The sequence below is a fragment of the Medicago sativa genome, chromosome 3 (genome assembly GCF_051527215.1).
Source record: "Medicago sativa cultivar Bolivia chromosome 3, Bolivia_mono, whole genome shotgun sequence".
In the NCBI taxonomy this organism is placed as follows: domain Eukaryota; kingdom Viridiplantae; phylum Streptophyta; class Magnoliopsida; order Fabales; family Fabaceae; genus Medicago; species Medicago sativa.
This window is the reverse complement of record NC_140751.1, coordinates 73,304,582-73,321,276: the sequence shown is the minus strand read 5'-3', so window position 1 is coordinate 73,321,276 and position 16,695 is coordinate 73,304,582. Positions and strand designations below refer to the sequence as shown.

The following is a 16,695-nucleotide window of genomic DNA, read 5'->3' as shown; positions in this document are numbered from 1 at the left end:
CATAATTTGTCCTAAATGATTTATACAAATATGTTAAAAACTGCTTATAAATCCGTCAAAAGTTATTTTCATTAGTTCCAAGTTCCAACACACACATTTATGTCATAATTTAAGTCTAAATTTCAAAGGCAACCATAATTTACTTGTTGTTCCATCACGTTTGGCAGAGGCCTTAAGTACATGATTTAACCTTATAATAAAAAGGATTAAGTATGAAACTACTTATAGAACCATATACAATTACGGTAGATATTTACCAGAACAATTGATCTCAATGCAAGATTTACATTACCGTGTCTCAATATACAAAAGTTATCTACATTCTGCAGTTAACAAAACTCTTATTGTGTAGTTTTCTTGGGTACCAATTAAAATAGTATAGCTTTATTTTATGCTATAGACTCTAGAGCCAATTTTTTTTATGTAACCAGTCTAGCAACAAAACTCACACATGAGACTCAATTGTGAGTGATTTATCAAACATTCAATGAAAATTGGTAATTTATAATTGGTACACACAAGTTAATTTTGACCCCAATTACAAATATGCTTGTGTGGCTGATAAGGTAGAATTTTATTTTATTTTTTAAACCCTTTTGAATGTAGTTATTATTAAATAAAATAGGAAAATATTAGTGTATATCCTGAGAACATTGGCTAAGAAAATAAATATAGAATTATTATCTTAAAATTTTAAAATTTGTGTTTTCTTTGGAACATGGAAAGACACGTGCTGGTCATATGTATGTTGTCTCAGCATTTTCAAACGATTGTGGTTTTAGTATTTTTACTAAGGCTATTGCACGTGTCACTCGAATCAAATATGTACTATATAGCTTTAGGTGTTGCTTATTTTAATAGATACTAGTAACATACCCGTGCATCCGCACGGGTACTGGTTGGTCGTGGATGATTTTATGCAGTTTGAATTCGACATTATGTACTTGTGAACAGTTTAAATTTAGACCATTTAAAAGTTAATTAATATTAACTTTGAAAAGTATAGGAATTAGATAAAGTCATTGCTTATTTTTAAGAAAAGATACTATCATTACTTTTTATATGCAAGTTAACAATAATAATATCAATTTATATATTTTTATCAAAAAAAATATCGACTTATATAATTTTAGAATATGTTTGTCAACTTGGTCATGTGTATAATAATCATTTTAAAATTTTATCGGTGACAAAATGTTTGGTGTATAATTATTATTTAAACTTTTAAGGAATGATAACTTGTCCTGTGTATAATAATAATTTTATCATATGTATTAGTAATGAATTGTCACATTGATGATATTCTAAATAGTTTAAAACGATTTAGCTGGAACAATTTTTAATTTAATAACTAACAACTTGTCCTATAAAACAATGTTAGTTTAGTCAATGACAACTTATCTCGTGTGTTTTATTTTATTTAAGAAATTTTAGTCAATGGTAACTTATCCCGTGCATTTTAGTTTATGGGGGTTCAATATCTTTATAGAATTGAAATGTGGTGATATTATAAATAGAAAGAACAATTTTTTTATACATAACAACGAATTTTCTGCATCAAAGTTAGTTTACGTTACTTTTGAAATTTTAGTCGATACCCACTTCTCCAAAGTATTTCAGAATCTACAATTTTTTTAATGAATACCCACTTATCTCGTGCATTTTAGTCGATAGGCGTTGAATATCATTTTAGAATTGAATTGAGGTGATGATATTCTAAATAGTTTAAACATTTTAGCAGGAACATTTTTTTTATAAATGACAGCTTGTTGTTTAAATCAAGGCTAGTTTAATCAATGACAACTTATCTTGTGTATTTGATTTATTTTTGAAATTTTAGTCAATGTTCATTTATCCCGTGCATTTTAGTTTATCAAGGTTCAATATCATTATAGAATCGAAGTGAGGTGACATTATAAATAGCTTGAACGTTTTTGCAGGAACACTTTTTTATAAATATCATGTATCAAAGTTAGTTTAGTTAGCGGCAACTTATCCCGTGAATTTGTGTTACTTTTAAAATTTTAGTCAATGTCCACTTCTACCATGAATTTCAGTTATCTACGAAATTGTATTCAATGTCCACTTATCCCGTGCATTTTAGATGATAAGTGTTCAATATCATTGTAGAATTGAATTGAGGTGATGACATTCTAAATAGTTAAAAAGTTTTAGCCGATTTTTTTTTTATAAATGACAATTTGTCCTGTAAATAAAGGTTAGTTTAGTCAATGACAATTTATCCCGTGTATTTGAATTATTTATGAAATTTTAGTCAACGCACGCTTATCCCGTGCATTTTAGTTTATGAGGGTTGAATATATCATTATAGAATTGAAGTAAGTTGATATAATAAATAGTATGAACGTTTTAGTTGGAACATTTTTTTTTATAAATAACAACTGATTTTGTGTATCAAAGTTAGTTTAGTTAGTGATAGTTTATACTCGTACATTTATGTTACTTCTAAAATTTTAATGCTCAATTCTTCCATGCATATTAGTTATCTACGAAAATTTAATCAATATCCACTTATCGCCTACATTTTAGATGATAAGTGTTCAATATCATTATAGAATTGAATTGAGGTGATGATATCCTAAATAGTTTAAACGTTTTAGCATGAACAATTTATTATAAATGACAACTTGTCCTGTAAATAAAGGTTAGTTTAGTCAATCACAACTTATCATGTGTATCTTCTAAAATTTTATTCAATGCACACTATCCTCGTGCAGTTTAGTTTATGAGGGTTCAATATCATTATATAATCGAATTGAAGGTGATATTATAAAATGAACAACTTTTTATAAATAACAATTGTTTCAGTGTATCAAAGTTAGTTTAGTCAATGACAACTTATCCCGTGTATTTTAGTTTATAAGTGTTTAATATCATTGTAGAATTGAATTGAGGTCATGATATTCTAAACAGTTTAAACATTTTAGCAGGAACAATGTTTTTTTTTTATTTTTATAAATGACAACTTGTCTTGTAAATCAAGGTAAGTTTAGTCAATGTCAACTTATCCCGTGTATTTCACTTATTTCTAAAATTTTAGTGAATGTCCACTTATCCCGTGCATTTTAATTTATGAGAGTTGAATATATCATTATAGATTTGAAGTAAGGTGATATGATAAAATAGCATAAATGTTTTAGCAGAATCAATGTTTGTATAAATAACAATTAGTTATGTGTATCAAAGTTAGTTTAATTGGTGATAGTTTATCCTCATGCATTCAAGTTATTTCTACAATTTTAGTCAATGCTCGCTTCTCCCAAGCATATTAGTTATGTATGAAATTTTTATATATATCCACTTATTCCGTGCATTTTAGTTGATAAATATTCAGTATCGTTATAGAATTGAAGTGAGGTGATGATATTCTAAACAGCTTAAACATTTTAGCATGAAAGTTATTTTATAAATGACAACTTGTCATGTAAATCAAGGTTGGTTTAGTTAATTTCAACTTATCATGTGTATTTGACTTATTTCGGAAATTTTAGTCAATGTCCACTTATCTCGTGTATTTTAGTTTATACGTGTTTAATATCATTGTATAATTGAATTGAGGTGATGATATTCTAAACAGTTTAAACATTTTAGCAGGAAAGTTATTTTATAAATGAAAATTTGTGTTGTAAATCAAGGTTGGTTTAGTTAATGTCAACTTATCCCGTGTATTTGACTTATTTCTGAAATTTTAGTCAATGTCCACTTATCCCGTGTATTTTAGTTTATAAGTGTTTAATATCATCGTAGAATTGAATTGAGGTCCACTTATCCCGCGTATTTTAATTTATAAGTGTTTAATGTCATTGTAAAATTGAATTGAGGTCCACTTATCCCGTGTATTTTAGTTTATTAGCGTTTAATGTCATTTATATTTTTTTTTTATAAATGACAACATATACTGTAAATCAAGTTAGTTTGGTCAATCACAACTTACCCCGTGCATTTATTTATTTCTAAAATTTTATTGAGTGTCCACTTATCCCGTGCATTTTAGTTTATGAGAGTTCAATATCATTATAGAATCGAAGCGAGATGATATTATAAATAGCAGGAACATTTTAACATGAACAAAATTTTACAAATAACAATTGTTTCCGTGTATCAAAGTTAGTTTAGTTAGTGACAACTTTTCTGGTGCATATATGTTACTTCTGAAATCTTAGTCAATGCTACTTCACCCATGAATTTCAATCACCTATGAAATTTTAGTCAATGTTCACATATCTCATGCATTTTAGTTGATAAGTGTTCAATATTATTGTAAAACTGAAGTGAAATAATGTTATTCTTTTATAAATGGCAACTTTGTCTGTAAATCTAGTAGCGACAACTTCTCATGTTTATATGAATTTTTTTGAAATTTATATCAGCGGCGACTTAGGCCATGTGTAATAATTATTTTAAATTTTTTATCAATGAAAACATGTATAGTGTCTAATAATTATTTTTAGAGTAAATTACACTACTCTCCCCTAAAAAATGTCTGAATTACACTTCCCATCTCAGTTATGGTAAAATATAGACTCCCCTCCCTTAAAAAGTAAAATTTATACTCCCTCCCTTATAAGATGCTTGAATTACAACCCCATCTCTTAAATATTTAATATGCATTACACTTTGATCTATTTTAACATAAATACATATTTGTATGATATATTAATTTTGAACCACCATTTAAGAAAAAATAATTCATTTTTTTATAATTTAAATGTCAATGATAATTTAATTTCCCGTGTATAATAATTAATTTTAATTTTTGAGCATTGACAACTTGTCTAGTTTATAACAATTATTTTAAAATTTGTATCAGTGGCGACTTAGCCCGTGCACAATATTTACTTTAAAAAATTTGTGGTTAATATATATCCCATTTTTTATTGTTAAAAAAAATCTACTTTAAAATTAATAGCAGAGACGACATGTCTCGTGTATTGTAACTATTTTTAACTTTTTAGTAGTGACAACTTTTCTTGGGGATAATAATTATTTTAAAATTAATTGCATTGACGACTTAGCCCGTGCATAATAATTATTTTAAAATTTTGAGCATTGACAACTCGTTTCATCAATAACAATCATTTTTAAATTTGTATTAGTGACAACTTGACCCATGTGTCGAAAATATTTTTATTTATTTTTATCAATGACAACATGTCATGTGTATAATAATTATTTTTAACATTTTGAAATTGACATCATATCATGTGCATAATACGTTATTTTAAAATTCGTATTAACAATGACTTGTCCCATGTATAGTACTCCCTCCGTCCCAAATAGTACGTGGCTTTAGGAAAAAAAGTTGTCTCAAATTATATGTGGTTTTACAATATCAATGCAACATTAATGTTACTTTTCCCATAATAACCTTAACTATTTATTTTTTTGAAAGACCTTAACTATTTATTATTTTCTCTTCTTTCAATTATTTCATTTATGTTTCCCATATTATTTATTATGAACAAAACTAAAATGCCCAAAACGTCATACAATTGTTATTGACAAACTAAAATGCCCAAAACGTCATACAATTTGAGACAGAGGGAGTAATTGTTTTACACGTGGCAACTTTTCATTTGTATAATAATTTTAAATATTCAAGCGTGAACATTTTTTACATATATATATATATATATTTTAGATACCGATATAAATATATAATTTATTTTGATATGTAAGTCATAGAAATTATCCTTCAAAAAAAAAAGTCATAGAAATTTATTAAATTTATTTTTGCATTCTGAACCGCATTTTTTAAGCTTGTAGTTTGACCAAAATATTAAAGAATTTAACCAATGTATAAATCTACAATTAACTCAATTTAATTTCCTTAAAAAAGAAATTTAACTCAATTTAATTGTTGTTTGAAGTCCAAAATGGTGGCCCCCACGCATAGAAAATGAAATTTACTCGAGTTTTCAATGGGTGGGATCAGTAACAATTCATTTATCCTTTTGTTTTCTCTCTCCTCAAAAAATCACAGAAACATTTTCTCTCTTCTCTACTCCCACCCTAGCCGCCACCATGCCACCACCAACTTCATCGCTTCTTCATCCTCCATCTTTCTACACTCATACCGTAGCCGCCACCGTGCACCACCATCTCCATTACTTCTTCCTCCTCTATCTATCAAATCTATTTATAGAGATATTTTTAATTTTCACCATCACCAACTTGTAACTTAGATCTTGACCACCACAAATCTTTTCTCAAAGAACTTTGACTACATAAATACTCTATTCTATTTCCTCTACAAAGCACATGTTTTTTTTAATCATAGCAAGTATGCCGGAAACCACCGTGCTGGAAACCGCCGTGCCGGAAACCACCATATCAGAAACCGGTGGTTTCACCTCTTATATGCCTTTTAAGGTCAGTTTTATGTTCATCTGAAACTGATTTCTTCATTGTTTAATACATGCAACAATAAAATCACATGCGTCAAAAGAAAATAAAGGGTTTGATTGGTATCTGTGTTTCTTATGATGAAACAAAATTGGTTATCACTCAACAACAAAAATAAAATTTTGTTTTGCTGGTAAATATTGTTGTTTTCAACAATCAATTTTTTTTGTTTTTGTAAAAAAAAATCTATTTTTTTTGTGTTTAATATCAGAAATCTGATACCAACAAAAAAACTCTATAATAAAATCAATAAAAAGAAACTATTTACTTCTACCAAAAAGAAATAATTTATTTTTGAACTTCATGGGTAAATAGTAGTTAATATTTTGTTTCTATGCTTTAAATGAAAATTAGATTTTAACTCATTTTTAAAAATATCTATAAAAAAAAACTCATTTTTGAAAAAACATTAAGAAAAAAATTAATAATTCATCTTAAATGTTGATATTTATTATTCTGTTTATTTCTTTTTCTCTCAAAAAAGTATGTATACCCAGATATTGTGGTATTTTTTTGTTGGTTTGGAAAAAAAATTAAAACATTTGTTATTTTTATTTTGCAGAACATCCTGTCCACAGTAGGAGAGCAACTTTTAAATCAGCTGCAAAAAGAGGTACATACAATAGGAAAAAGTGAACAAAAACTCTTAATAGGAAAAGTGTAAGATTTTCTTCTTGAAAATGTTTTTGGATCTATGTTTCTTCTTCAACATCTTCTTAATTTAAAGAACAATAATGTTATTTTAATATATTATCTATAGATCTAAAAAAGTTAGGTTGATAAGATTTTTGTTTCACATAATGGATATTTTGGTTCTATGTTTCTTCGTAATCTTCTTAATTTAATCTAAAGAACAATAATATTTTTTTTGGACGGTGTTTAAAATAATAATTTTTTTGAATGTAACACTGCAAAATAAAATTAAGGTATTCAATTTATTATTAATAAATAATGTCTTTGTTTGTAGTTTGTTGAAGAGACTTGAACATCATTTGACTTTGCTGCAAGAAATTAATACAAAAATTAGTAATTTATTTTGTTGAGGATTTATGTATTAAACCAATTAGTAATTTAGTAATTCTTATCATTTACTTACTTGTGTCTCTTTTCTTTGTTTGTAGATTGATGAAGAGACAAGAACTGCGTTCAACTTTCCTGCAATAACATTTCTAGATCAAAAAATTGTAGTTTTCATAAATACAAATAAGGATTAAATATGTTTTTAGTCCCTATAAATATGTCAACTTTTCGTTTTAGTCCCTCTAAAATTTTCCTTCGACTTTTAGTCCCTATAAAATTTTCAATCACTACTTTTGGTCCCTATTTTTAATTTAATTTTTGTATTTTTTAATAAAATTGTGCAGAAATGTGTAAAGTATTCTAAAAAAAAATTCCTTAAAAAAATTAGAATTTTTTAACAAAAGACAAATTAAATATGAATTTTTAACCGTAAAAAATATAAAAATTCATATTAAATTCATGTTTTGTTAAAAAATTCTGAATTTTTTTTGGAGTGATTCTTATACTCCCTCCGTTCCTTTATAATTGTCACTTTTGCATAAAGATTTTGTTTCTAATTAATAGTCGTTTTCAAAGTTCAATGCATCATTAAATGTGGCTTTACCTATATTACCCTTATATATTTATTGCAGAGAGAGAAATATATGAAATGAAGTATTAAATGAGTAAGGTTATTATAGGAAAAAGATAAATTGTTGTATCAAAAGTAGTAAAAGTATTTGTTGTCTTGGTTTGTGTAAAAAGTCAAAATGTGACAATTAAAAAGGAACAGAGGGAGTAATATTTTGAATTTTTCTGAAAATTTTTATTAAATAATATGAATTCTACATATGAGTTTACTTTAAAAGAGGGATCAAAAGTGAAGATTGAAAATTTTATAGGGACTAAAAGTCGAAGGAAAATTTTAGAGGGACTAAAACGAAAAGTTGACATATTTATAGGGACCAAAAACATATTTAACCCTAGAAATAATGAAAAGGTATATGTTAGATAAAGAAAAGAGTAAATTTTAGACACTTTAAACATCAAATAAACTTGTAGATCTGAACTTGTAGACACTTTGAATATCATGTTTTTGCAGCACTTCAACTACTTGATTTGATGAGTAAAGAACTGTCACGTTTCCTGCAAAATAAAATTAAAGAGGAGAAGATGGAGATTAGAAAGTTTGAAAACCCACAAAATAAAATTGAAGAGTAGAAGAAAAAATATAGAACTTGATCTTTCTTATTATTTATCTTCTCTCACCTGTTTTTGGAAACAGAAAAGTGAGAATGAAAAAATTGTTGAAAGTGATTTGAATATATGATTTCAAAAGGTTGGTGTTTTAAAATTTAGGGGGGAGTTTCGAAATTTGAATTGTGTGATAGGACAATAGGTAAGTGCTGGCTGACATTGAAAAATGGGAAATGTTTAAAAGCAATGAAACTATTAGTTGATCTATGAATATACAGGTAAGCTTTTTAGTTACATTGGAAGTATAGCTTATTTCTCATGAGCAATTGAACCAAACCAAAACACTATGACATCATTAAAGCAAAACAATATCAATTGTACTGATTTAGTTGCAAAAGATAAATTTTAGACACATTTTACCCTTAAATTGATGGCGTGGCAGAAGGTTAGCATGGGTTAAATTTGTTTTTTCCACGGCATCTTTTTTTCTTATATTAATTATAATAATTAAGAAGGACTTCAAGATTGGATAGAGTAGGCACATCCATTTACTCTCTTTTGGTTTCTTATGTATCCCCGCTGATATGCTTGAATCAGCATCCCTGAAAGTTTCTTAGGCATGGGCAGTGAGTAGAATCAGATGTCCCAAACTTATTGGAGAGTATAGTGGAGCCAAATTCATTTTATAATGGTTGTGTGTATGTAAACTCTAAGGTAGCAAATTTAATTGTCATTGATAAAAGGCTTAAATATGGTATTGGTCCCTGCAAAATAGGTCAGTTTTGGTTTTAGTCCCTGCAAATTTTTTTTATAGTTTTTGGTCCCTGCAAAATAGGCCAGTTTTGGTTTTAGTCCCAGCAAAATTTTTGTTTTTTGAAATAGTCCCTGACCCCTGCAAAAATATTAAAAAATTCTGGAAAAATGAAAAATTAATAAAAAAATTGAAAAAAATATTAAAAAATTCTGGAAAAATGAAAAATTAATAAAAAAATTTAAAAATTCTGGAAAAATGAAAAATTACTAAAAAAATATTAAAAAATTCTGGAAAATTGAAACATTAATAAAATATTAAAAAAAAAATATTAAAAAATTCTGCAAAAATGAAAAATTAATAAAAAAATTGAAAAAAAATATTAAAAAATTCTGGAAAAATGAAAAATTAATAAAAAAATTAAAAAATCTGGAAAAATGAAAAATTAATAAAAAAATTTAAAAATTCTGGAAAAATGAAAAATTACTAAAAAAATTGAAAAAAATATTAAAAAATTCTGAAAAATTGAAAAATTAATAAAATATTAAAAAAAATATATTAAAAAATTCTGCAAAAATGAAAAATTAATAAAAAAATTGAAAAAAATATTAAAAAATTCTGAAAAATTGAAAAATTAATAAAAATTAAAAAAAATAAGGAAAAAATTTAAAAATTCTGGAAAAATTAATAAAAATAAAAAATGATTAAAAAAATAAAATAATCTAATAAAATGAAAAATAATGATAAATTCTGAAAAAAATAAAAAGATTAAAAAATTCTGAAAAAATAAAATTTCGAAATTTTCTGAAAAAAATTAAAATTCTGGAAAAATGAAATTTTCGAAATTTTAATTAATTAAAATTTTCGAAATTTTAATAAAAATTATGGAAAATTTCATTAGTATATATGTCGAGCTTAAGTTTTTTCAGTGTATTTATTTCCAAAAAAAATTTCGGGAATTTTGTGTATTTATAAACCGAGAATAAGGGAAAAAATATGTGTATTTATAAACCGAGCTTAGGTTTTTTGTGTATTTTTCGAAATTTCAAAATTTTCATTAGTATTTTTTCCAGGAATTTTTGTGTATTTATAAACCGGGAACTTTTGTGTATTTATAAATCGAGAATAAGGGAATTTGGAATATATACTAATCAAAATTTCGAAAATTTCATTTTTTTAAAAATGATTAATCTTTTTAATTTTTTTCGAAAATTTCGAAATTTTTTAGATATTTTCCAGAATTTTTTCAGAATTTTTATTTTTCATTAAAATTTTATTTAGAATTTTTTCAGAATTTAGCATTATTTTTCATTTTATTAGATTATTTTATTTTTTAATCGTTTTTTATTTTTATTAATTTTTCCAGAATTTTTAATTTTTTTCAGTATTTTTTTTAATTTTTTTTTCATTTTTATTAATTTTTCAATTTTCCAGAATTTTTTAATATTTTTTTCAATTTTTTATTAATTTTTCATTTTTCCAGAATTTTTTAATTTTTATTAATTTTTTTATTAATTTTTCAATTTTCCTGAATTTTTCAATTTTTTTATTAATTTTTCATTTTTCCAGATTTTTTTATTTTTTTTAAATTTTTTTATTAATTTTTCAATTTTCCAGAATTTTTTAATATTTTTTAATTAATTTTTCATTTTTCCAAATTTTTTATTAATTTTTCATTTTTCGAGAATTTTTTCAGGGACCAAAAACTATAAAAAAAAAAATTTGCAGGGACTAAAACCAAAACTGACTTATTTTTGCAGGGATCAAAAACTATAAAAAAATTTTGCAGGGACTAAAACCAAAACTGGCCTATTTTGCAGGGACCAAAAACTATAAAAAAAATTTGCAGGGACTAAAACCAAAACTGGCCTATTTTGCAGGGACCAATACCATATTTAAGCCTTGATAAAAAAGCTTAACGGTGTAACTTGTTGTCCATTTGTCTTCTATTCATGTGTAAGTAATTTTTGATATATAGATTAAAGAATGAATTTTCTAAATTTTTAAAGAGATTTTGATTCTATTGATACAACAATAATACAAAGTGGTGGTTGTGGTGTTCCTAATAATGTAGACATATTATTGAACCTCATTAACAAATTTAAGAATAAAGAATGTATAAGTTACAAACCATATATATTCCATATGTTTGCATAAATCCTTTTGGCAAAAGGAAACAACTCATGATACATATATTTTGGTATGGTTTGAGCCATTGCCTTCTAAGATTATAACTAATGATCTTAGAAGGATCTTTTTGATTAGATTTGCAATTGTTTTTGTGATGATTTTAAGGATTATATCTGCAAAGAGTAATAGACTTGAAATCATTTTGGCTAACCGAGTTTTTATTTTTGGGATTAGACAAATAAAAGTATTGTTACACGGATAGGGGTCCCCATTATTATTCAGCACAATTAAAACCTGATATCTTTACCAATTATATCCGAATAGTTTTAATAGAAGAGAGCAGGGAATCCATCCGAACCCGGTGTTGAGTTTCTGAGAATTTGGAGAATTGGAATGAAAAAGAGCCATAAGGCTTTAATTGAGAAAAGATTAATAGAGAAACATTTTGATCAAAAGATATAAAAAATGAGTACATACTAGTCCATATTTATAGGACTTATTGGACTAACCAATTGTGTAACTAACTTCAAACTCCATTAACTAACTTGTAACTAACTATTAACTAACCTAATTAACACACTAAATCCTATGAATCTTAACACCCGGCAGCCAAACACTTCATTTGGCATGAATAACTTTTTTACAATGAACTCTTGATTAAGAGTGAACTGCATATCATTAGATTTGATACTACTAATTAACTAGTATGGATACCCGTGCCAAGCACGGGCTAGAATTCAACCATACTTAAGTGAAAAAATGTTGTATGTATCAAGTGTAAGTTACATTTCAACATTGAATAAAAGAGTAGAGGTTGGACAACATATAAGTTGGAAGACTCATATACTTAATACCTTAAATATTCGGTGAAAATGTAATATCATTCTCACTTGGATGATTGCTCTAGCTCCAATGGATCGATCCACACCACCGTGAGTTCCCCCATAAATTCCAACGATCGTAACAAAACTCGGTTCGACTTTGTAGCGGGAGCGCAAGTGGGAGAGTTGTTATTGTGTCAAATGTGAGTAAAAGTTCAACATTGAATTCAAGAGTAGATATTGAGCAACATAATATTTCTAATATCTTAAGATTTAGGGTGAAGATGTGATGTCAATATCACTTATGTGGTTTTTTTTAGTCTAAAGTGATGATTAAACTAAATGTATGATCCCCGGTAGTAAGAAAATTATGAACTATTTGTTTTTTTAAAGTTTTTAGATGCCATGTATTTCTTTCAAATAATTTTTAATTCATTCTTTCAAACATTAATTTTAAATGAAACATGAATTCAATTTGTATGAATAAAAGCTCTCGCCAATTTGAGATTTTGAATGAGTCGCTTATATACATTACTCATTTATCTTTTAATAATAATACTTCATAAGAATGTAATTTCTTCAACTATGAGTTCCACAAATAACTATATTGTTATATTCCAACAACACTTATTTATTTTAAAATAATTTATTTAATTAGATCTGTATAAAAGTGAAGAGAGTCGTTTCATAAACATTATTCTCTATTAGGCCCACCACTGTTTATAATGGTGTTAGCCCTATGGCTTTAAAGCTAAAGGGGTCCTAGTAATCTTAAGTTAAGTCGGGAGGTTAGTAAAGTTTGACCATTAACTGTTCCACCTAGAATCAAACTCATGTTCTCCATAATAATTCGTCGTTGATGGAGCTAATTGACCACATGAACAAAATTTCTTGTTTTATTTATTTATTTTTTTAATTTAACATCGTGGTGATTTTGTTTGAATCTACAACAATTACTAATCAACATTTATTTATCCTCTAAAAAAATTAACATTTATTTATTCAATATTGGTATTAGCATTTTCTTTCTATTTTCATAAACTCCCAAAACATACAACACTCATGACATTCATATTTAAAAATAGTTTTTATAATATATCGTTTCCATTTTTTTTTTTTTGAGAGAATATCCTTTCCATTTATATAAATTAGAGCAATCAGAAAAATATACTCATGAGATATTTTGTATTTTTTCTCTCAAGTACTCCAGCGGTTAAATTCACACAATGAGGGGTATAAGTTTGAACATTGACACATGCATATCAATATCAAATGGAGCTTCCAACCGAGTTGCAATTATAGGACTGTAAAATTTATTTGAGCATTAATATGAATTATGAAATTTATTTGAAATATTTTTACTAAAAAAGCATTGATTGTAATGTGATTGAACTCAAGTGGTTAGTGAGTTCCAAATTAATCAGGAAACCCGAGTTTGATTTTTCAGTAGAACAATCTTTAGATCAAACTCCGGTATACAAAGAGGTCCTTTACAACAAAAATATTTTTTTTAACAAAGAAAAAAATTCCTATTTTGAGAGGTAAAAAATTAATTACTTCACAAATGTTTATAATTTGAATTTAATTTCAATTGAATACCGATATTAATCATATTTATGTGGTTAAAGGTCACTGCATGAAATATATTAACAATATAAATATAAATTCCTTATTAATAAAAAATGGGAATACAATCTTGGTTTAATTTCAAAGTAACTTTTTAAAAATTAGTAACAAATTTGCTTAATTTTTTTTTTTGTAGCAATTCTCGTGGTCCAAGACAAAAAATTGTAAATTATAATTAGTGATGATGGTGCTATGAATAAGAAACTTCTATAATAAGCTGAAAAAATTTAATGTATATAGTATAATATTTAAGGCTTTAGTAAAAAAATTAAGACTTTTTTTTACAAAAGTTTAAGGCATTGTTGTATACTTAGAAATATTTTATCACAAATTAATTTTAGCATATGTGGTCATATCAATGAACAAAGTTCATTTGATTAAATGTCATAATATTTTCAAATGAAATTCAAGATGATAATAACAACAATTGGGACAAAGACTATCACTGAAATGAATAGAAAAGACCGTGTTGGCTCTTTTTTTAGATTCGATTTATGTCCCTAATTTTTTATCGAGTTAGATTTACGTCCCCTACTTTTTTTTCTCCATAAATTTTATTTTTATCTTAAAAAAACTTGTTAGTGTAGATCCTTAAAATGTCAATTATTTTCTATTTTTAATTTGCAAAATGTCTTTTTTTAGGGAATTAGCAAAATGTCTTGAATACTATTTAAAATGAAAGACATAAGATTTTATTGATTATCATAGTTTAAAAGTTATATATCTAATTAAGAAAAAAGATATCCTATAAAACAAATGCTTTTTTAATGTCAAATGTTAGTAATTAGTTAGATTTTTTTTCTTTCCCGAAACAAAATTAATTGTTTTCTTCTTCATCCAATTTTGTACCAAAAACCTATAACATCATGGAAAAACACATTCACACCAAACCAATAAATACATTGAATTAGACAATTGATATAACATTAAATTCTTGCATGTTTTTGCATCTTTTGTAGAAAAATAAAAGAAAAAAATGTCATGTAAACATGCTATGTTATGATTGAAAGTTGAGTGGAAAAACATACAATTTGATTGTTATAAGAATTATATTTGTTGGAAAAAAAATTATATTTAGCTTATTGTTAAAAAATACATGTATGATTGAAACCTTTCATGATTTTGTTAAATCTAATTGGTCAAAAATTAAGACAAAAGGGTGGATAAATCCATTTGATTGGCTGAGAAATCAAACAATGATAATAATTTGATGGTTGTCATTGAAACATGTTTTTTTTTGAGGGGGCAAAGTGTCATTGAAAGTTATTAATAAGAAATCAAAAATTCATTTAGTTTTGTCATTATAAGACTTTTACAACTTTCCACTTATAAATAAGGTAATTAATAAAAATATTAATGCAGTTTTAAAGCATATGTGATTATTAATTTTAATAATAGAATGAATGATGGATACAAAAATATGACGTTGAATTAAACATAATATTTTTTCACTTAAAAAACATAATAATTTAATAATCTTTAATTAGGATATTAATTTTAAAAATAGTATATACTCATTTAAATATTTAATTAGGATGAAAGAAATAAAATATAAATTATTGTATGGTTTACTATTTTTTTGAAAATGCACTTAAAATTTTAGGGTAGCACCTTGCTCCCTTTTAGTTAAAGAAAAAGGAACTTTTTGACTCAAAAAACAAAAATCAAAGGTGCCATAAAATCGATTTTCTATTACGTATTTCTTATCTTTTTCACTCCAAAGTTATCGATTCAATCAATTTTTTGAAAATAGGATGCATTTCTTCTTGTCTATTTACTGGTTTCCATCTCAAGCATAAAGTAGCAAGAAAAAAATCAAAAATCAAAATAACATCTAAAAGAGCAAGATATTAAAAGTAAAATAACAACATAAGAAAAATTAAACAAAAAAGAATAGATAGATAGAAAAAGTTGTGAGTATTGAGGGATTAAAATAAAACAAAAGGGGGATAAAAGTGATTATATTTGAACGTGGTAAAAGAAATCCTTCGTATATATTCTAATTTATATGTGATGCATTTCTTCTTTTCTCTTGATTGGCTTCCATGTCCAAAATAAAGATCCGAACAAAAACAAAGAACATATAAACACCAAAAGAAAATTGAAAAGAGAATATGAATAAGAAACATCAACCTAAGAAATCACATAAAAAGGAACATAACAATAAGAAATGTTAAATAAACAATAAAACAATAAAAAATAAAACAAAAAGATAATGAGGTTGAAAGCTCAAAGCAGTGATTTTTTATGGGAGGAAGAGGTAGATGAAAATAATAAAAAAAAATCAAATTGTCTATATATAGTGAAAAAATCATATCATGATCAATTTTGATTGGTTGGTGAAAAATAAGTGAGTCATGATTCAATTTTAATTGGCTAATAGAAAATGAATGAGTCAAGATCCATTTGGATTGGTTGATGGAAAAGCATTAAATGAAATGGAGAGTATGAAGATGCCACGTGTACTTTTCCTCAAAGATGTAAGCTTTTGTATAATACTAGTATGGATACCCGTGCCAAGCACGGGCTAGAATTCAACCATACTTAAGTGAAAAAAATGTCGTATGTATCAAATGTAAAATACATTTCAACATTGAATAAAAGAGTGGAGGTTGGACAACATATAAGTCGGAAGACTCATATACTTAATGCCTTAAATATTCGGTGAAAATGTAATATCGTTCTCACTTGGATGATTGCTCTAGGTCCAATGAGTCAATCCACACCAACGTGAGTTCCCCCATA

General features: G+C 25.9%; 2 long non-coding RNA genes across 2 annotated transcripts; one reads left to right on the top strand and one right to left on the bottom strand.

Annotated features, from left to right (window-relative positions):
• Positions 1-5,846: 5,846 nt before the first annotated feature.
• LOC146940000 (uncharacterized) lies at positions 5,847-7,636 on the bottom strand. The gene is made up of 2 exons (XR_015031861.1): positions 7,523-7,636; positions 5,847-7,427 (listed from the first exon to the last, which is right to left on the bottom strand). It is a non-coding gene; the product is annotated as an uncharacterized LOC146940000 (long non-coding RNA).
• Positions 5,959-7,687, top strand: LOC146939999 (uncharacterized). The gene is made up of 3 exons (XR_015031860.1): positions 5,959-6,393; positions 6,989-7,086; positions 7,548-7,687. It is a non-coding gene; the product is annotated as an uncharacterized LOC146939999 (long non-coding RNA).
• The last annotated feature ends 9,008 nt before the right edge of the window (positions 7,688-16,695 follow it).